Source organism: Neolamprologus brichardi, chromosome 7 (assembly GCF_056152115.1).
Source record: "Neolamprologus brichardi isolate AB-2024 chromosome 7, ASM5615211v1, whole genome shotgun sequence".
Classification (NCBI taxonomy): Eukaryota; Metazoa; Chordata; class Actinopteri; order Cichliformes; family Cichlidae; genus Neolamprologus; species Neolamprologus brichardi.
Window position 1 is genome coordinate 39,521,117 of NC_142110.1, and position 22,178 is coordinate 39,543,294.

General features: G+C 37.4%; 1 protein-coding gene across 2 annotated transcripts in view; it reads right to left on the reverse strand.

The window, feature by feature from the left end:
• cntfr (ciliary neurotrophic factor receptor) overlaps positions 1–22,178 on the reverse strand; it is a 213,631-nt gene that overhangs the window by 107,449 nt on the left and 84,004 nt on the right. The gene's annotated exons all lie outside the window — the stretch shown is intronic.

Genomic DNA, 22,178 nt, shown 5'->3' on the forward strand with positions numbered 1-22,178 from the left:
TTTTTTTGCGAGAATGTCTCATGACAGTGACGTAAGCTTAAGCGAGTGTGATGTTCGTGACAACAGCTGTGTGCAGATCAACAACGGACAATATATTGAGTGCGGGAGAGAATGTGAGCGTGCAGCGTTTAAAGCGTGGAAGTACTGACCTTACTTTGAGTTTGACTCCATAAAAAGTGACAAAAACATTAGCGTCCGTTGTGCGTGGGAAGAAAACTTCTTTTTACAGCGAAAAAAACCCCTAAACTTCCAAGCAAGCACCGAGTGCGCTACGACGTAATGGGAAACTCACAGAGAAACTCGCGGATTCTTCCACTGACCGCTGCGGCACACCTGCACCAGGGTAAACCTCCGCCTAACCTACTCCTGCTTTACAGGTGAAAATAGAGCAAAAGGACCGCTAGTCTTTGACTTTATTTATTTTCTGCTGTGTTTTACTTGCATCTATTTGAAAGAGTGAGTGTAAACACAAAAAAATATTGCATTTTATGTGCTGGAATGTGCAGAAAATAGGTTTAAATGTTAAACAAATTTCTTCCAGTCAGAGAATGTTGCATATAATTACATTTTTGCTTGATGCATAAAGTTAAAAGATTAAAACTAATAAAACAAGTTTTAAAAAGAGACTTTTTCATTTGATTACATTTTGTATGATGGATTATGCAGAAAAAGTAGAATTGGGCTGAAAGATCTATCACTTTATCACCTATTCCGGTTGTAAATCATGTTTTTAAAAAGTAACTAAGTAATTAATTACTTTTGAAAATAAGTAATCAGTAAAGTAACTGGATTACTTTTTTGGGGAAGTAATCAGTAATTAGTTACTGATTACTTTTTTCAAGTAACTTGACCAACACTGGTGATGACATCCCAGCAAGAAATAAAGATGACAGGGTGTTGTTAATGTCTGTCTATTAAAAAGGTTTAAAAGTTTTAGTCTGTTGAACTTTGGTTGTAATCGGCTCCTAGGCAGGTAGCTTGAAAAAACTGCTGCAGAGATCAAGAAACAGTCTTTGAAGAGGTGAAGAATGAAAATTTGGCTTTGGAAAAGTTATTGTTAATAATAAGTTAAAAGTAAGAAAGCATACTATCAAACAGCATATTTTTGCAGGTGGAATGCATCTAAGTTATTTCTGTTCTGTTGCTGAACTCCAGTGTGCAGTAGCTGCCACTGAGCCATCAATCTCCTAACTCTTGGAACAGCAATCAGTCTAGTTTGTCAAGCTGTTGCTGTGGGAGCTAAATGGGGCATGGGCGCAACTCCACCACACAGCAGGGGGGGGGCTTCCAGCATTATTTTCATTGTTATTTGAGTCAGCAATCAAAGAACTGCCATTTCAAGTGGAACTAGGGGCTATGTCACTGTCACCACAGAGATTCCTTGAAATTCAAGAATGATTTTTCCATGGCTGTGTGAGTGCAGTGTTTGCTGTGTGACTGGTTTCCAAGTACTGGCGAGTACCGAGGGACCTGCACATGAGTAGTTTTGAAGCTGCAATCAATCATGTGTGACGGTGGAAATGTAACAAACACAACAGACAATGTACGCAGTGACTGTGCACACTAACGTGGACAGAACCAATGACACACACTCAGACTTACACACCTACATAATAAAATGTGTGCACGAGTGCATGTCCTCCTGCTCTTTTCTTTTTTTTTTCTTTGTCTCTGATTCCTCAGATAACAGTGCTAAAATACACACAACAAGCAAGGTGTGAAAGGAAAAGAGCTGCTGTCAAGTTCAGCGACTGCAAAACACATTGCCATCTGTAATCCAAACAGCTGAGGAGGCACAGATTACTACTCAGTCTCCTGAGCTTCAGCTGGCATGCAACGAAGGGCTGAAAAAAAGCAAGATGTAAAACAAATACATTTAGAAGAAGCCAGTGGTGAAAACACGCAGATTTATTTGAACTGGAGCAAAGCCTAGGGTGTTGTTGCTCTGTCCTTGACGCCGAAGTTTACTTACAGTTTCACGCTCATCATTTGTCAGAGGAAGACTAATGATGCTGAACATAACATTTGCTACAATGAAAATCATTATCAGCAAATAATTTCCCCTGACAGTCCTACCTCTCTTTCCAGTAGTCCTCATAAATACTCTTGACTTCAAAGACTTGATTTGACATGGATTGGAGAATGCTCATTCTATTACGCTCATTTATTGGGAGTTCAAAAGGATTTAGGTTAATTAACGCAGTAATTTACAATCCTGATTAGAAATAACGACCTGAGTGATCATAAGTCAGAGTCCTAAATAAAACAAAGATCATTTTGTTTTGTATAATCACATCATTTAGGAAAAATCAGCAAACAATTTGAGTAAGATACATTGTTTCTAAAACGCGCATCTATATGAGAAGTGTTGCTTAGGTCCTTCCCTAGATGCACATAACCGACACGCACAATCTGGAAAAACACACACACACAAAAAAAAACAAAAGATGGTTTTGTACCTGTCTTTTTATCATTTTGCCCATGTGTGCAGGAGTGTGCATACCTTCAAGTATGGTTGTGCACACAAACATGCAAAACAGTTTTAAAAGAAGGTTGTCAAGACAGACTCCAGTTCACCAGCTGTTTTTCTTTGGTATGTGTGAATCTGGAGTTGACATCTGGGCCTTGATCTTGTCACCTAACCACACACGTTAACCCCCTTAAATGGACTGGTTCTTTTATAGCCACTTCTACTCTTTCTGAGTACTCAAAGCGCTTTACACAACTTGCCTCATTCACCCATTCACATAAGCACTTCTTCTTTTCTATGCTCTTTCTATGTAAGTGCATTCTATCTAACATTCACAAGCATTCCCATATGGAAAAGATATATATAAATCTTATAAAGTTTGTATCTGTCTTGTGTCAAACTTGTATGAAAAGCATACAAGAGTGAAAACAGATATAAGATCCCTTGAAAAATTATATAATGAAACTTGTATGTTTTGGATACTTCCTAAAACAATATATGAAAGTAATGAGAAAGTGGCCACTTTCATGAGTAAATCATATAAGTTTTTACTATTTCTTTTCCATATGGGTTCATATCCCAATGGAGGCATCGGTGACTTGGGGTTAGTATCTTGCCCAAGGATATTTGACATGCAGACTGGAGCAGACAGGGATTGAACCACCAACTTTTCGATTAGTAGGTGACCTGCTCTACCATCAGTGTTGGGAAGGTTACTTTTAAAATGTATTCCACTACAGAATACAGAATACATGCCCCAAAATGTATTTTGTAACGTATTCCGTTACGTTACTCAATGAGAGTAACGTATTCTGAATACTTTGGATTACTTAATATATTATCATGCTGTTTACAACTACATGAATGTGATTTAGTACTATTACTAAAGGTCCGCGGCTCCGAACCGTAGTAAATGGACCTCTGGCTAAGGCTACGTTCACACTGCAGGCGAAAGTGCATCAAATCCAATTTTTTTGACCCTATGCGACCCATATCCGATCATGGTATGACAGTGTGAACGGCGCAAATCCGATATTTTCAAATCCGATCTGGGTCACTTTCGTATGTGGTACTGAATCCGATACATATCCGATGTTTTAGAAAGCGACCGCTGTGTGAACGGTCATGTCGCATTAAATCCGTCTTTTACATCACCGACACAAGACAGATGCCAATTAAAAGCGCCTGATAAGACATCGCGAACGCTTCCTGGTCATCCGGTGAAACTGCTGGGAAGACAACATTGGAGAAACGTGAACATTTTATTTGTACTGTATAATCTGCAGATTCTGACAGAAATCTGCAACTATCCTTTGAAGCACCGCTCCTCTCTTAAACAGCAATAAGGATCATTATTAGGTTATTTACATTATTATGTAAATAACAAAATAACTTAAAGCAAAAATTGGGAAACGTAAAGTCCGAAGTCTTTATATTAAGAGCCATCTGTCAAACAATAGATGGGTCTAAACAGAGCGCGTTGTGTGTGAGGTCTTCTTTTGGGGATGCGGGCCGCTTTGAGCGTTCACACTAGAGTGCGTTTGCTGTCGCATTTTATTTGTAGTGTGAACGAGCAGACAAAAAAAATCGGATTTGATCAAAAAATCGGAATTGAGCATTAAGACCTGCAGTGTGAACGTAGCCTAATACGTCGGGTTCCGTGTCGGGCTCGTAGCTGAAAAATAGCTTTACTTTGCTGTCTGGGTCAAGTTTGCTAGCGAGAGACAGGTAGAGGCATTGAAAGGCTGCTGTAACGGAACGTATTGTTTCGGAGGAAAACACGAACACAGTGTACAGTTGAGTCTTGATAGCTTACTTACAACTGGGCTAGTCAGGCACTCTTCTTGTAATGATGTGTCAGTCACGAACGAAACGTCTCTTAGAGCCGGGTCTTTGAAGTGAACGACGCGAGCCTTGGTTTGTTTGTTTTTTTCTTTCTCTCACCCTCTCTCTCGCACTTTTTTTCCGCTTCACTCCACACATGAGCCTTGTGCTTTGCGCTGGGAAGAGGGGGGAGGGGCGGTAGTTACACTCGCAGTAGCACAGGAACAGAGCGGGAGGGAGAGAGAGAGAAAGAGAGCCAGGGACAACAACCTCACATTAGAAAGGTATAGTAATCATTCACAACTATATTCAGTTGCAGATGATAAAGGATTCAGAAAGTTTATTCATGCAGGCCCATATGACAGAGAATGTGCATCTTCTTTTTGTTTTCATGTTTTAATTTATATTTAATTGTGTTGTGGTTTGCAGTGTTTTGTGTTGTTTCATTTTAAATTTGTTTAAAAGGAAAAAGCTGAACATTTAAATAGTTAAAAGTTGAAATGTGAATAGTTGGTTTTTGCATTATATGATTTATTTATTACATTTTATGTGGAGTGAATACATAAAAGTATATTTACGGTGGCCCCTACAGACAAAGTACGTACAAACTCCAAAACACATAAAAACTCAGAACACGTACAAAAGACAACAGAAGTGCTCCAGGATGCTAGGGGCAGTGTTGCGCTTTTGTTACCTAGTGGCTACACAAGCCAGCAAGTACCAACGACCGGATTTGGTGTGTGGTAGTAACAGGTAAATTATTTTTTTTTAATTATTTGAATATATATGAGTGCCTGTGTATAAATACACAAACAATACACACATGCTTTCAATTGTGTAATTTAAGTGATCTGGGTAGCTCTGTTTTGGAAGTTCAGTTAACGCTAGAAATGTGTTTTGGAGTTTGTACGTGCTTTGTCTCTAGGGGCCACCGCATATATTTATATATAAACATATATAAATAAAACCACTTTTTTTACATTAGTAATTCCTATTGTGCACAATTTTACATTATTGTTAATAATAAATTAATTAAAGCAACAAAACAACCGGAAGAGCCGGTTCGGGGCCGAAAGAGCCGGCTCGGCTCATTAAAAAGAGCCGGAAATCCCATCACTATCTTCTTGGCTGCAGTGGTTATTATTATATTTACATGCTTCCAGCTCCCGTTTCTGCTCGATGACAACTCGTGGTTTTCCACTCTCCTTTTTCTCCCTCGCAGACACATAACGGGTATGGCAGTCCATTCTCCCTGCGGCACGGACTACACTGCCCATGAGGCCACATTCTTTAGGGCTATGCCTGTAGCATTCTGCCTATTAGCTTAGCACAACAACAACAACAAAAAGGCGCTCTTTCACCCAGGAAACACACAGTCGCAGAGAGAGCGCGTCACCCTGTAACCATGGCAACCATAACGCTGCCGCCTGGAACAACAGAACATAGCTGTCAAATAAACCCAAACAGTCCTGACCCTCGACAATATGAAGCAGGAAAATACCGCTGTGTAATCCATTTATTTCAACAAAGTAACTGTATTCTAAATACCACTTTTTTAAACGGTAACTGTAACGGAATACAGTTACTCATATTTTGTATTTTAAATATGTAACGGCGGTACATGTATTCCGTTACTGTCTACCATCCCCTTCTCTTGTGTGTCTTGACTCCTGGTACCCCATGTTGCCTAGATGCAAATGACACCTCTACTGACCCTCCTTTCCATGTAATCTGTAATGTAATGTAATGGTCCTGGGTTAGCTTAGCTTCCAAGGCTCACTCTCTGGGAACCCACCCTATACTTAAAAAAAACCTATTGTCACAGGATCTTTAAAAATCCTTAAAAACAAAAACAAAAAAGGAGCAACAAAAAAGTATGCTATCTAATCTGATTTTGTGAAGTCAAGTTTTAATCAGTGTGCATTATATTTGATTAAACTCCAAACTTGAAATGAATAGGTGCAATGCAGAAGCATTTGAATCTTTTTCTTCCTATAAACCTATATGGGAATTAATTAAAATATGCTCCCTTTTACACTAAAAATAATCTGTGCAGTGTGTAGACAGCAGATCTGGTGAAAAAGTGCAGACCAGATGGTCAATAACAAGCGGAAAGAACTGGCCAGGGTAGACACAGCCAAAATCAATGGACTTCTACCTTAATGACCCAAAAGTCAGTAGTCTTTTTTTCTCTCCCTTTTCTACTTTATCCTTTTTTTTTGCTTCTGTTATAGACAGGTGGCTTCGTGCTACACACGAGCCAAAGAGAGTACAGATCCATTTTGTCTTTTTTTTTCTGCTTTAAATTTTCAAAAACCGAAGAAGCAGGGCCAGAGTGGCGACAATCATAGCTCAGAACAAAGAAAATACATATATATGGATGTTAAAAGTTCAGTTACTCAAATTAACCTCTAATTGTATTCTTATTGTCTCTCTGTCCCTCTTTATGATAAACACACCATCACATGGTCTCGTGCTCACTCGCAGCCACAGACAGGTCAGCCTTCTTTGCCACAGACTGTGAAACCACAAAAATGCAGAAATGTCAGAGCTATAACAACAGTGTTTCCAAATGCAAGAAATTAAGAGGCTTTGTTGGTGCTTTGAAGGAATGTCAGAACACATGTTATGGATGAGTGTGTGCAGTGAGAGCGCACACTTGTAAGAAAAGAAAGAACGAATGCAAGATAGAAATGCAAAAATTAAGCGGATACAAAGGAAAACCTTAGGAAAGGCAGGGAAACATTTCCTGCAAACTTAGCAATGCTGGTATGTATTTCTCATGCCATGTATTACAGAATAAATATTAAAACTTCCCATACTGCTAATACATCCAGCACACTCATCTGTTGGCACACAAGGTACTTCATGTGTGAAAACTTGCAAAAATAAAAAGCATATGCACACACACACGCACACACAGTTGGTTTTAGGTCCCATGTTTTAGTAATAAGCTGGTCTGAAGTCTGGCTATAATGACATCCAGGTATGTTTGCTCTTCATTTTACACGGCTCATCGCAGCTCCAAAACAGGGTATCAGGAAGAGTGGTGTGGTTGTGTGTGTGGGGGTTCAAGTATGCTTTTCTGTACACACAGTGATCACTATGTCCTTGTGGATATATGAATGGCAGTGCATGCTTGGACACCGTTGACACTGTTGTTGATGATGTGTGCATTGCCTCCATGGCATTTTTTTTTTTTTGAGTGAGTAAAAGCTAATGTAATTGGATGCACACACACAAGCATGCACATACATACATAGAGCCTTCTTGTTGACATTCCAGTAGCTTGGCCTCTTTGTCTGCTCCAAACTCTCTTCTCATTAAAAACAGACCTCCCCACTCTCTTTTCTCTTTCTTACTCACACACAAACAATGTATCCATCACTCAACCTGCTCCTGCCCTACTGAAAACAAGAGTAAGACATAAGTGTGCACACTCACTCTTTCTTTATGAGGACATAACCGTTAATTTAATTTATTCATTAGTTTAGAACGATGTTCCAAAGTAGCGTGTAACTGGAATCACATTACATTTTTTAGTAACGCAGTAATGTAACATGTCCTTGTACTAAATTCATTAAGTACAATTATGAAATTATGATTATGTTGTTACTTACGTTACAAAAGATCTTCCACTATCTGCGTGCCAGGTTTGAAAGAAGAAAAGAAAAAAAACATCAAACATGCTTTTTTTTTCTTTCTGCACACCTGCTTGAGAGAAACGGTGGAGTGGACTAGAGATTTTGAGGAGTGGAGATATGGACATTACTTTTTTTTTTTAATTTTACAAAAAGCGTGTGATGGAAAATGGCATCCAGGATAGCAACAACTGCGTTATACTGCTAACACAACAAGTTTCTGCACAGACAACATGCTAAGCCATTGCTAGCCAAGAAGCCAGAATAAAGTTAAACCTGAGTGTATGCTGACCTCAGCCTACAGCAGTCAGACCCTGAACTTCAACAGGTAATGTAGCCTCCATTTCTAAGTTTCTACAGTAGACTAACTTGCCAAAACGCTTTAAAATCGCTTTGCGCTGCTTTTCAGCTTTTCTTAGTGTTGTTGTTTATACGTAAAAACTAAAAGAAAAATCGTATATGTGTTCTGATTAGGATAGAGAGTTGTGTTGTTGTGTGGCCTGTTGCCACTGTAGCCTGATGTCTGTATCAACTGGTACTAATGTGACAATGCAGTCAGGTCATGCGAAGTAATGCAACAAGTAGTGTACTGAATTACTTTACGTAATTAAGTAAAGCACTGCATTACTATGAAAGCAATGATATGAAACCTGACATATATTTTGCACAAGTTTCACCTCTGATTTGTGTCAAGTAAAGGTACAGCTTGTTTAAACACTAGCCAAAGTGATGTCTGAAAACAATTTTATAAAATTAAAATATAATCTTTTTTTCTGGTTTAAATTTAACTTTAAAAGAAGGTCTGATGTCCCAGTGAAACAGAAGGGGCTGTACAAGTCTGGTACAGGGGGTTTTAATATAATGACAAAATTTTCTAAATCAGCAGCAGAAGACAAATCCTTCAAATTTCCTCTAAAAGAAGACGCAATAGAGCCATATTCTGTACCACGGTGACCGTACAACTACGGTTTCAGGAGATGTAAGGGTTTTGTTTGTTTTTTTTTATTTTGGCCACACATAAAAACCCCTCTACTTTGGCAAAGTTTCTCTAGAGTGGATTCATTTAAAATTGAAAACATCTGCCTCCAAGCTTAATGTGATATTTTCCAGTAAAAATCTACCCAATCTTTGATCAATTAGTAACAAACCAAGGTCTAACCAAGCAAATAAATCTTTGGACCTCTGGAACAATTTGTTTTTCAAACTTTGTAAACTTTACCAAGAAGCATGGACATGCCTATTCACCTGTGCAAAAGCATTTGCACACTGTATTGCAGTACTGAAGACATGACAGTATGTGTGTTAATCCCATAGTTGAAGACAGGAGTAGTCATGCTTCAGATACTTGTTGAAGTAAAGTATATTGAAAATGTCCATTTGTTTGAGCACACATGTGCTTTCATGTTTTACCTTTAAGGCACTAATGCATCTGGCTAGAAATTAGATTTGGCGGTAGGTTATACGCTTCTCTTAAAAAAAATGACATGATCCATAACTCTTAAAATAAATTCAAAAGTAACAATTTTTTAACCATAACATTTTTCTTGTAAATTTCCTTTTCACACTGGAATATCAATACAACCTTATGAACAAGTGTCAAATCATTGTTCACAATTACAATTCAGAACTGACATTTTTAAAACTTAACTTCTCACAACTAATGCTGCAGAGGCTAACAGCAAAACGTTAAACATGCTGAAGTCATGAAGCATAGCTGAAGAGAAATAAATGTTCAAATTTCTAAATGATAAGAGGCAGGTGTTACATGTGTCATAAAACATGACATAAATTTGACAGAAAGGTTTGGTAATTTTAGCCATAGTGGCCAAAGAGTGCTTGCTGTTTTGTTTTTATGAATTTAACAGGAAATGTCTGTAAAAACAATGAGTGCATGAGCTGCTCTATGTGAACACTAATTGCTTCAATTTGTGCACTACTCTGAAAAGACAAATGCTCTTACTGGTTGTGTGAGCTGTTTTGTTTCTATTGTGATTATTGGCAGTTAAATGGGGCAGTTAGCACTAAGGATACAAGTCAGATGAGCCCCACAAAGACAATAAATTACACTTCATAGGCGCTAAAGTAATTCAGTGCTAGAGTGTGTAAAAGTCAAAAATTAATCATGGGGCCTTTCTCCTGAAAGACTTCACAACCTGCTTAGAAAATAAGTACAATGTATGAGAAAGAGAGATGCAGGAAGTGGCCAAAATCTAAGAAGATGTGCTGTATGTTAATAAGTGTGAGAGGGGAGAGAAGGGGAATGCATTTCATACTGTAGATATATTTGTAAAGGGAGCAAAAGGCAGCAGAAGTCATAATTCTATCAGCTGTTGTGTAAATCAAAAGCAATGCCACATATCAATCTAAACACATTCTACAATTAATGACATTCATTAAGCACAATGAAAGAGTTGGTGGAATTATAAGGAAAACGTCCCCCCCCCCCCCCTGTTTTAGTCACAAAAAAACATTGTTTCACCATATAAAATCAAGACTTTTTGTATTCTGAAATCTTTGGTATTTTAAATGTGTGTAGTTCTCTGACTACACTCATTAAAAGCAAACAACACACATTCCTTTAAATTATCATCACGATTGCTTGCTTGCGGACCTTTGGACAATTCCATCAAATTTAGATTTGCACATCTGTTATTGCAAAAAAACAAAAACCAAACAACAATCTTCAGTGGAGAAGTCCACACTGCTCAAGCAATGCTTCAGGTCACATAGTTTTTTTCAGCTTTCACCAGTTTGTGCATTGTGAATTCATCCCCTTGGGTCACTCTGTTAATGTAATAACTCTTTTGTAACATTCTGAGGCATTTGAGGGAGAACATTTGGTGTAAACGAACAGCCAAAGCAACGCAGTCTTCACTTGCTTCACCTGATTTTGGCTCCCTGCAACTTTTTCCAAACTTAAATTTAAGTTGAAGTGTTGCCATTTTGACATAGAGAATTAGATCCAGTGCAAAATAAAAACGCTTAAATCAAAGTAGTCAGAACAAAGCCTCTAAGGAATGGTTTACAAATGGCAGCAGTGCTGCACTGAATATCTGATTTAAAATAGGTTATTTTTTGTTTTGTTTTTGATGAAAAATACTGGGTTTTGGATTCAGGAATGCTGACATGCTGCAAAAAGAAATCCAAAACCAATAGACATTCTCACATGGATGTCCTGGGATGTAGACTGATTGTAGCTTCCATTAAAAAGGAACTGTTTCTATAGTGTGTGTGTGTGTGTGGGTGCCAATGTACAATATCTGGGAAAAGGTTAGAGAGCACAAGTTCAACCAAAAGCTCAATACTGCCGTTACTAGATTACCTAAACTATGTGTGTGTGTGTGTGTGTGTGTGTGTGTTTGTGTTTGAGCAGGGGGACTTCTGTGTGTGTAGATAGCTCTGGTCAATACAGTATGGTTACCCATGTGATGCTGCGGAGGAAGTATAGCAGGCACAGACTATTCTAAGCTAAGTGAATGGTTATATTCTTTTACACTGCCTGAGTGCCACTACCTTACCACTTACTTTAAAAACTGCATTTTTTTTTAGGAACACAGGTATGTTCGAAGGTGCCTACGTTTTGGAAGTATGCCTTCATGATCTCATTACTGCTTAAATTAACAATAATTTTGAAATATGAGCAGCAGTGAATATTTTGCCAACTCTTGGAATTTGACCGTTTTTGATACTTTGATACTTACTTACACAGAGATATCCATGAATAGCTTATGTTTACTTCTAAATTAGAGAAGCCAGATAAATCTATGTAGCTCTTTAACATTATAATGCTCTGTCACATATGTCTTGTTATTATGCCACTTAGAGCTGTTGATATGTTTTTAAGAAGAGAGATGAAGAAACAAAACAAAAAAAGAAAAGAAAAGATTTGAACAGGACTGTGGCCCAAAAATTGAATCGAGTGTTGAACTCAACCATGGATTTGGAGAACTGTTGCACTGCTTTAACGCTGCCACCTTTATGAGTCCCCATTAATGTGTTTGCCAGTGGGCAGATATTATAGCGTCATGTCTCAGGTTATGTAATGCCTTATTATGCACAAGAATTGAGAAATGGATTCGAGGGGATAGAAGGAAGATAGCTGCGTTGTGTTTCTGTGCCCCCAGTTGTTTTCCTTTTTATGTATTATTTATTTGTATCACAGATCAGATTCATGACATCTGAATTTAAGTATTTTTAAACAGACACACCCTGCTCTTAATCAGCATCACCCACACAGCTCTGGTGAAAAATTCATGGCACTTTATCCAGAGATGATATTATCCTATTACTGGTGTCTAAATGAAATCCAATGACTGGTCACTTAGGCTATGACAGGACATTACACTCCATAATGACCTGTTAGCCTTAGTAGATTATACCATGTCCCAGAGCAGCAGCATAGTTGCATCTCTGACAGTGACAGAGCAGGCTGTGGTTCTGTGTTTTGCTCAAGGGTGTATGGCTATTGTACAGAGGTGGCCTGTTATTTATTAATAATAGAATAAACTGTTTTGCAACACACTTACATTGTTCAAGTCTACTGAAATGTAATATGAAGCCGTAAACCACTCTGCAGATTCAATTTCACTTTTCCCTCCATGCAGAGCAGTTTGTTCCTCATGAGGATCTTTGTTATTTAATATTTTGTTTCAACACATACCGTATTAGCACATTTTTTGTTGTCACAAAACAAAGACGGCGACTAAAATATGTCCTGCTTGAAATGACCTCCACAGTCTACAAATTTGCAATCTTACGCAAGGCTACTCTGCAATGCAAATACCCCTCATGCTGTGACTCAAAGGTTCCCAAGTGGTTTGTACCCAGTGAAAAAAGCCCAAACACTAATTAATTCTCACAAGCAAAATGTTATGTAGTTAGTATGGTTTCCTGTGGATGAAAACGTTATCTTAGGTGTGACGACACAATTTCTCCGCCACAAGCCTTTAAGCCTCTCTGGACTTTCGGTATCTCTGAGCTGTCGACGGTGTTTTGTCAGTATGATGGACAAGAAAGCTTTGGGAATTTGAATTTGAAAGGAATGGAGGGAGCCTATTGTCCCCAGACAATACAGTTTCAGGGTTTGGAGAGCGAATGCTTTTCCGTATGAATCCATTCCACCACAGGAAATCATACTACCGCCAAGAGAGATAGGACTGTCCTTGCACAATGTCATGGGCAATAAATATAAACACACATGCATGCACATGCAAACACACACACACAGTCTCTTGAGAATGCACATCCACACAAATATGCACACACTTACTCTGAGCTTCACTTCCCTTTCCGCTACAAGGACAACCAATTCTTTCAGAAATATTGTGGTGTCTTTTTTTTTGTTTTTTTTAGCTTTTGTAAACTTCAGTCATTGCTGTTTTCTTTCTTTCTTTTTTTGATACACAGGTATTGGCTTACAGCTCTGGTATACACCTTGACTTTCCCTTTAAAAAAAGTTTTCTAAGGAAATACAAAGTGACAGACACAAGCTCAAAGTGACAGGACATGACAAGCCTTTTTTCATTCGTTGCAACAATAAAATAAAATCTTTTCCTCGTGGAAAACGAGGAAAGCAATCACAGATAGAATTCACTCCAGATACAATTTTTAAAAACAGTTTTAAAGGGGTTTAAGAAAATGTTCTTCCATTAATATTAATTAATATCATTAATCAATTAATTTGCACAGTTAATTAGTTTTGAAGCAGTGTGTTAGCAGTTTTCTTATAAAATTAATTTACTGGGTTTTTTTTCAGTTTTTTTGACAAAATTTGGTTGTTTATATAAACATTAAATGCAGTTTGGCTGATTTTCTTTCTTTTTTTTCTATTGTTTTGCCTTCTTTTGTAGTTTCTGCCTTGACTGATTGCTCAGTTTTCATTGCTCGTTCAGTTGCGTCACTGCACTCAGAATTTTGTTTTTTGTTTTCTTGTTTCTTTGTGTATTTGAGCAAAGGAGAACAGTTTAAGTTCAGAGCAATGGCAATAAAGTTGAGCAGAATTAAATTAAACTGAAGTTCAGTGTTATAAATGGTAATCTTTTCCCTCTGTCACTCTGCCACTTTCTCCCCCCAATGCATCACACTGAAGGTCTTTCTGTCCGCAATAGATCAAATTAAATGTGTATATTTAGAACTGTTGCACCATTGAGGGCCCAAGACCCCTTTTAAGGCTCTTGTGATTCAGTTCCAATGTCTTGGAACAAAGTTTTATTGCAAAGCAACATTAGCCAAAACTCAGCTCATACTAGCAGGAATTACATTAGGTTCCTGGCAACATTAACTTATTGAACAGTCTATCAGGAGGAACTGGGGGAACTAGTGGGGGCTCAGTAATTTTAATGGCACAGCAAAACACAACTTGAGATTTAATGGGTTAGAATCAACAAAGTGGCTTTGGAAACAGAAAATCTATCTTGCAAATGGTCACTCGATTCAATGTAGGGGACATTCTGTTCATCTACGAATGAAATGCTTCTTTTAATGACTAAAATAAATTGATTTGTTAAGTTGATTTCTTTGAAATTACAGCTAGCTCTTTTATTTTTAATCAATTCTGCTAGTCTCCTCTTTCAAATGCCACAATTGTAGAACCTTTTATTCTTACTTTGTCAGCAAAAGAAAAACTAGCTATTGTCCACCTTAATGTTTTTATGCCTTTATCTGTCTTTCTTTTTCTTTTTACAATACATTGAACTGGAGTCATAAAGCAGAGTGCATAGAAAAGAAAAAAGCTGCATTTTTTCTATTTGTAAAATAAACACTCTAGATGATACGCAGCATTCTACATTTAATAAGAAATGAGCTATTGCATTACAAGATGAACTGTACTATGGAAGAAAAAGAACGCCATAAATTAAGTATAAATAAAAATAAATAAAATGTACAACTATGTATATTCATGAGGCCTTTTACGGCATGATATACAGTATGGAAAGCAAAAGTGCTTAGGTTTCTGTTTGTATGGCACATTAAATGGCACACTCTAGAAGAAGTGCACATCACAGTATGTCAGAACCACTACATCCTCTTAAGTAAAGTCAATAAATTGAAACTTAAAATTCCTAACCTCCCAAAGACTCAATCCTGAGTCAACTTCTAATTTTACTTCTGCTTTCTTTTCCTGACCTAATCTTTTGATTGCACACAGACACAGGTGGTAATTTACTGCACAGCAGTAAATTATACAAGTCTTTATAGTGAGCACAGCCAAGACAGGGTCACATACACTGCAGTCTATACTGCCGGCACACATAATCACAAGCACTGCAGAGCATGCACTTATTCAAACACACTTTAGTGTATTTTGAATCAGTTATATACATTAATACGGACATACAGAGAAGCACCTGCACACCAGACGACTAATGTGTGTTAACACACACACACACATATATACATACACACACATTCTCACTCACATTTTGGTTTCAGGTCAGTGAAGCAATAACTGAAAACTTTCGGATAGGATTACCAGCAGTTAGTCTCCTAGTAAGTAGAAACACACACATACACGGACACACTCACACACTAGCATATCTAAAGCTTTGTGTGTGCATACCATAGATGCTCAATAGCAGGAATATACTGTTATAAGTCTAAAATGCTGAATGCTGTCTGACCCTAAAGCAATCACATCAATCCATTCACTATTTATTTGTCATTAAACACTGGTTAACTGTGACCTGCTGTAAGCCTCATTAGACTGCACTTCCGCTAATGACTCACATTAGCCAACGCACACATCAGCATATTCATATTATTCCTTTAAAGAATTGGGCAAAGCCTGGCATGAGTGTATATGCTGGCTAGTGCAATATAATGCTGCTCAAGGGCAGCTTCACCTGCACTTTCTCCTCCACTTTCATCTTGAGACTGTGTTTGAAACAGAGATATACAAGCAGAGATGAAGAGAGAGAAAAAGGCTGAAAAAAGTACCTCTGCAACTTCCACTTTCAGGAGTTGAATGTCAGAGATCAGGGAAGTTGTCTTTGTATGTTGAATGCTGTTAATGAAAGTAATTCTAAGAGAGGTGGAGAGGTAAAAGAAAAAAAGACATAAAGCAAGGTCGTGAGAAGATGCAGTGAAGAAAACTTGTTGCTCATTTGAGTTCTGGTGCGGCTCTCACATATAGTGTTCATTTTCACTTCTAAAGGGCCATACCAGAAGAACTCAACTGAGATTTAGGGGTTCTACTTCTACATTCTATCAACTGTAATTTAAGAGGTTTCTGGGTAATATAGCAACATCTGTTAAGACTTATAGTTTAATATTTTAACAATTTTTTAATATGTTACTCCAAGTTTATGAGAATTAACAAAAAATATGGCAAAAAAATGGTGGTTAGCCACATATTTTCTAAAATGGGTTTATTATTATGAAAATGCATTATAGACTAAACCTCAAAGTTTTATGGAAAACCATCGATACAATATTTATTTTATGACTATTTGAACCATTAGGACCTTCAACTGCACTGCTGCCAGTCAGTGTCAGTTTTCAGGAACTTCCCTGCTGTGCTCCATTAAAGCTTACAGATCTAGTTTTCAAATTCATTTATACATTTTGGGTGGAAAACTGAAAGATAAAATTTTAATGTGCATGTTATTTAACTGCTTCAGAGTTTTGGGAAGCAGCCATCAGAGACTGATGACTTTACTGGGATTCCCAGTCAAGCTTTGATCAAAGGCTTACTGGGAATGCCTGCTAAAAGATTAATGAGTTAAGAGTCAAGAGTTAGATGGGACAATACACATAGACACACACTAAGTCCGATAGCACACAAACAAACACTTCAACTCAGATAGCGAGATTCTGAGATTCCATATCTTGGCATAAAACAGTGATTGGTTGGAAATGGGCCATTACCAGACAGATTATATCAGGCAGTCGGGAATCCAAAATCTATAGTGGACAAATTATAGAATATTTAGTAGTGAACATTAATGGATTCTACAGATATTTGTTTTTCCTATCTCACATTTTGTATTTTCCGGCTGAAGTGAACTTATGATATGACAAAGATTTAAATGAGAACTGATAATTTTGTTTCTCTTTATATTGTAGTTGTCTTCCAGTATTTATTTCAAGTTTTAGCCTGACAAGATATCTATATTTCCTTATTTCAACACATATAAATCATTGAATAACTTTACGAGAACAAAGTCATTTGTTAGAGAAAGAAATGCCCTGTTTTCTTCAGGAGTTGGATGTGAATCTACACAGATCCTACCTCAACTAAAATAATAATAAAAAAAAAATCTCAAACTTTATTAAGGCAATTGCTGTGATTCTAAATTGGCTGTACTGTCCCTCTGTGTTGGTCCTGCAACAGGTTGGCGACCTGTCCAGAGTGTACCCCGCCTCTTGTCCTATGTTAGATGCTATAGGCTTCACGGGCCTGTGATCCTTAATCGAACAAGCAGAAGATAATAAATGAAAGGGATAATTTAATATATGTTCAGGATTCCCTGCTACTTGAAAGGTCTAATCCAAGGTCAGAGAGAGATAATATCATATCATTTGAAATTTTCCATGACATATTTGATGTTCCAATTCATACAAAACCAATTTAATCAAAAATGGATAAATACTTAAGAAAGGAGTAGCCATCTGAAAATCAGTACAGAGTCCATTTGATCCATTATTGCTAAAATGTATTTTAGTCATTTGTGGTTTCATTTAAGAACTTTTGGTCTCAAACATGACCTAGTAGCATGTTGGGAATAACAGAGCATATCAACAACTTCATTACTTTAGGTTGTATTAACCCAAATATTTTCAGTGAAACAAAAACATTTCACTACATTTATCTCAGGACTGTTTTGGCTATTGACCAGTTTCTTTTCTTCTTTTTTTATGTTACTTTTAGTTTTCAATGTATTCTTTTGGCAACATTTGTTTTTGTGTTTCAAAATCATGATCAAATTAGGCTACTTCACTTTTCCTGTCTGCCAGTCAGTCAGACTGTAATCCATCTGCCAATCCAGTCAGGCAATCAATTGGTTGAGCTCCATCTTGAATTTAATACAAGCAATGTGCCAAATAAGGAACACTGATTACTTTGAGTGCTACTCACAATAATGAGTGCACTTGAGGTTTCTTCTGCACATACATGGCTTAAACATACAAGACAGCCAGGAAAGCAGACACACTACACCAGCATCACCTATAATTTACAGCAGCTGTCTATTTTCTCTGATAACACATTAGAAAGCAGCGAGATTCCACGAATAATTGCTCCAAATAAGTTGTCTCTGGTAATTCTAAACGTGTGCTCAAGACTTTTAGAATTACCAACAAAAACATTGCTGCTGCCATGACAGCTTTTCACTAGAATGGAACTAGTTTTAAACCTCTCTCATTTCTTTGGCTTAAAAACCTGTGACTTTTTTTTGGTTTGTGTGATTTCAATCAACTTGTCTTACAGTACATTTGTCGAGCTTTATGCAAATATACATGATCAGTTATAATAAAGTTAGTTTGCATGTCAGATTTTAATAAGAAGTCATCCTGCACAAGATCCTACATTCCCAACTAAAAACTGCATCATTTGCACTACAAGTGAGTTAAAAAAATAAAAAAAACTTTAGTAAAAAAAAAAAAAGTCATTTTAATCACCCGTTTGAATCTTAATTTATGAAAACACACAGTGATATAGACAGACTGTACTGGATTAGTAGGAGATACAAGCATTAAAAAGCACCCAGGTATATGTATACTGTATTTCAGTCTGACATCTTGCTTTTGGAGTGCTGCAGCTATTAAAGCTAATTACGTATGTCTAGATGAGCATCTGCACATGAATTAAATTAGACTTGGCAGCCTTGCATGATAAATGGTGAAAAAATGCCAGGATTGATTTAATTTCAGCATTTATCATGATGTATTCAAAAGAGTATGGATAAATATGGCTGCAGTTTAGCAAAGTATACGCCCAGGCATGTTGGAAAGCCATGGCAGCGCGTGTCGAAAGCTTAAGAAATAGATACAGCTTTGACAGCTGTAATACCATGGAATTAGTGCAGGAGTTAACCTCTTACTTTCCTGCTCTCTTTTTCTCTCTCTCCTACTTTCACCCTGTTGTACCACTTTCTGTTTCATGAGTCTCTCTATCTTCCTCTCTCTCTTTTCAATCCATAGCAGTCAGGTGGAGGGTAAGGTACAGAGACTCAGTAAAGGCCAGAGATGAAGCGCACAGAAACATTTAGTGACAGTGGTGTACCAGCAAATGATGTCACGGGTGATAAATCTGCTGCTGATCACTTGTCGGATGGATTACGGAGTTAGTGGAGAAAGCAATGATGTGAAAGAAACAAAGTATCTAGAGCAAAGGGATGGAATAATGTAAAGTATTAGAGGGACTGAACGGAGGAGAAGGATGGCAAAATTAAAAAAAACAAAATAAAATAAACCATGAGGCTGGTAAGTGTGGATGATGTGAAGACTGAATTAGAGAAAGAGGATGAAGTATTGAGTTGGGGAGAGAGGAGGATGGAGGGGCAACAGAGAGACATTGAGGGAGGGGGAGAGATGGAGGGGATGATTATGAGTGGAAATGTTCGTCTCTCAATCAGGATATGGACTCCCATAAATAACTTGCCCTCTCAGTCAACAGCATGATGTCACCACATTTACTCTCACTCTCTCTCTCCTACAGTAGTCGCATACACAGAGATAAGGTGGAGGAGCAGATGTAGCTGCACTATTTCTGTCATAAAAAAAAATAAGAGGAAAATTCAGCTGAAATGTATGCAATCTCAAAATGATCTCAATTACGCCTCATTTTCCTCACTCCATGTTTAATTTTCTTCACTTGTTTTGTTCTACTCCTTCCGCTCTCCATTGAGTGTTCTTGTGCAGTTAATTTGTATTCTCATTGTGCTTGTTCTCAGTATTTACTGTTTGAGGCACCCCATTAATGTAATGGTATTGCTTTGACTAGGGACTCTCTGGTATATCTCAGGAATAAAACAAGACAGAGAGAAAGACGCAGAGAACAGGATGAAGAGGGAATGAGAGAACACAACGAAAGATAAAAAACAGAGCTAGAAAGAGGTTTTTGAACTCATACGTGATCAATCATATAGGCGGAGTCATTTTTTTATATAATGTGAGTGACTGTATCACTACTGAAATATAATAATCTGGAAATACAATAATGATAATTTTATATCTCTATTTTCTCTTTGTAGAAATGTATTCTCTAATGCTTTTTCCCCTAACATATTTTTGGCTCCATCCGTTATCATTCCTGTCCCCCCTCTATCTATCTCCTTGTCCATTTTTACACACTTAAGTGTAGAAAAAAGTGCTTGTATAAATGGGTGAATGAGGCATGTTGTATAAAATGTTTTGAGTGTTCAAATAAAGTAGAAAAGTGCCACGTAAGAACCTGGCCATTTACCATTCAATAGATGTTTTATTAGAAGAATACCATTTCTATTGTCTGAGGTTCCTCTCAAGTGTTGTTTTCTTTTTTCAATAAATAGCTAAATGGCCAATTTATGTGCTGTCCTCCATATCAGAGCAGCTGTAATTACTTGAGGTGAGGAGTTGTTGCTAAAAAAAAATAACGCACCCTATGACCAGCCATTCTCTTTTGATTATTAAATAAATAGCAGGAAATAGATTTATAGCACATTTCGTTAAAAGAATACACTTTGTTCCAGTATAAATAGGAGGCAAAACAGATTTTACGCATTTCTTTTATTTCTCCCTTGTGCACTTTGTTCGTGATTGAGAACACCAGCTGCTCTAAAATATCTCAAGATATTCTTTAGTCCCATCGTAACCACTTATGCTGATTATTGCTGAATTCATAATCACAATGATCACAATGTTCTGCTCTTTTTTTAATATCTTTTAATGAATATTTGAATAAAATCGTAATATACAGCCAACACATACTTGGCACAAAAGGATAATAACAGCTTCCCTAATTAATATTAGAGAGAGCTGATTAATCCCAAAGTGTTTTCTTTTTGTGGGTTAGATATAGTACTCTTACAGCAGTCTTCCATTTAAGGCCATTTTCTCTCTTTACTTCTCAAGAGAGTTCTTGTTTGTTTCATGCCTCCTCATCTGTCTCTTAGTCTCATCGTGCGCCATCCTCTATCCTGTCTTCCAGACAAGAGCGACTTCTGTAAATGTGAAGCTTGTAACTATTTGATTGACTCAGTCTGTAGATGCTTTCTACCACTGTTTCTTATTGTCTTTGTTCAGCATGCACTGCTGTCATTAATTAGGAAGTCTCAAATGGATTTCCTATACACTCCATGTCACACAAACATACTTACACACAAGTACACACAAACACAGTTTGAGCCTTCCTCTGCATGTGCTTTTTGTACAAACTGAGTCAGACCAAGCAAGTTCATTCCCTCTCCATCCCTTAATACTGACTACGTATATGTGTGTGTGTGTGTGTGTGTGTGTGTGTGTGTGTGTGTGTGTGTGTGTCACAGTGCATGTATGTGCTTCACTCTCACTGCCAAGAAAGGCATACCCCAGGGAATCCTGTCAGTCAAACCTTCTGGCAATTTGTCAGAGCAACAAGGCACTTTGCAATACAACCAGATGTGTTTCTCTGTGTGTGTGTGTGTGTGTATGTGTGTATGACATGTATTGAGCTAGAAAGTGGAGTGCAAATTTTGATACTCATCATCCTACCGCTTTTGTTACTTGGTTACAGATATGTGTTGTGATTCGTTTACACAGACCATATAGGCATTTGTGTGTTACACAGTATAAGATTGCCGAGCTATGGAGCACAAAAAACAGAAAATCCACAGGCACTAGAGTGCTAACATACACCCACAAGTGTACAGAAGTTTTTTTCTCTCACAGGCAGAACTATTTGTTACTAATTTCTTCCTCTTTTCATGTGTGCTATTCCTGTATGCCGTTTGTTTTCACATATTCTGTAATTACTTTTCTTGCTGCCTTTGTCTTACTTTTGTTCAACTTTATTGAACAATGCCAGAAATTTAAGTGGAAAAGCATGATTTCTAAAATACAGCCACATTTTCCACTGAAAAACACCCGTAAAACATATTAAGTGAAGAAGATAAGCAAGAAAACAAGCATTCACTGTTATTTTTCTCCATAGGTCTCTTTGTGTTTGCTTTCCGTAGTTTTGATGTCTTCCTCTTACTTTTTTCTTCCTTCATTTTACCCTGAGAAGCTTCCATTTTTCTACTTCGCAGATTTATATATAAATCTGCAATGTCTGCTCTGCTTGTGTG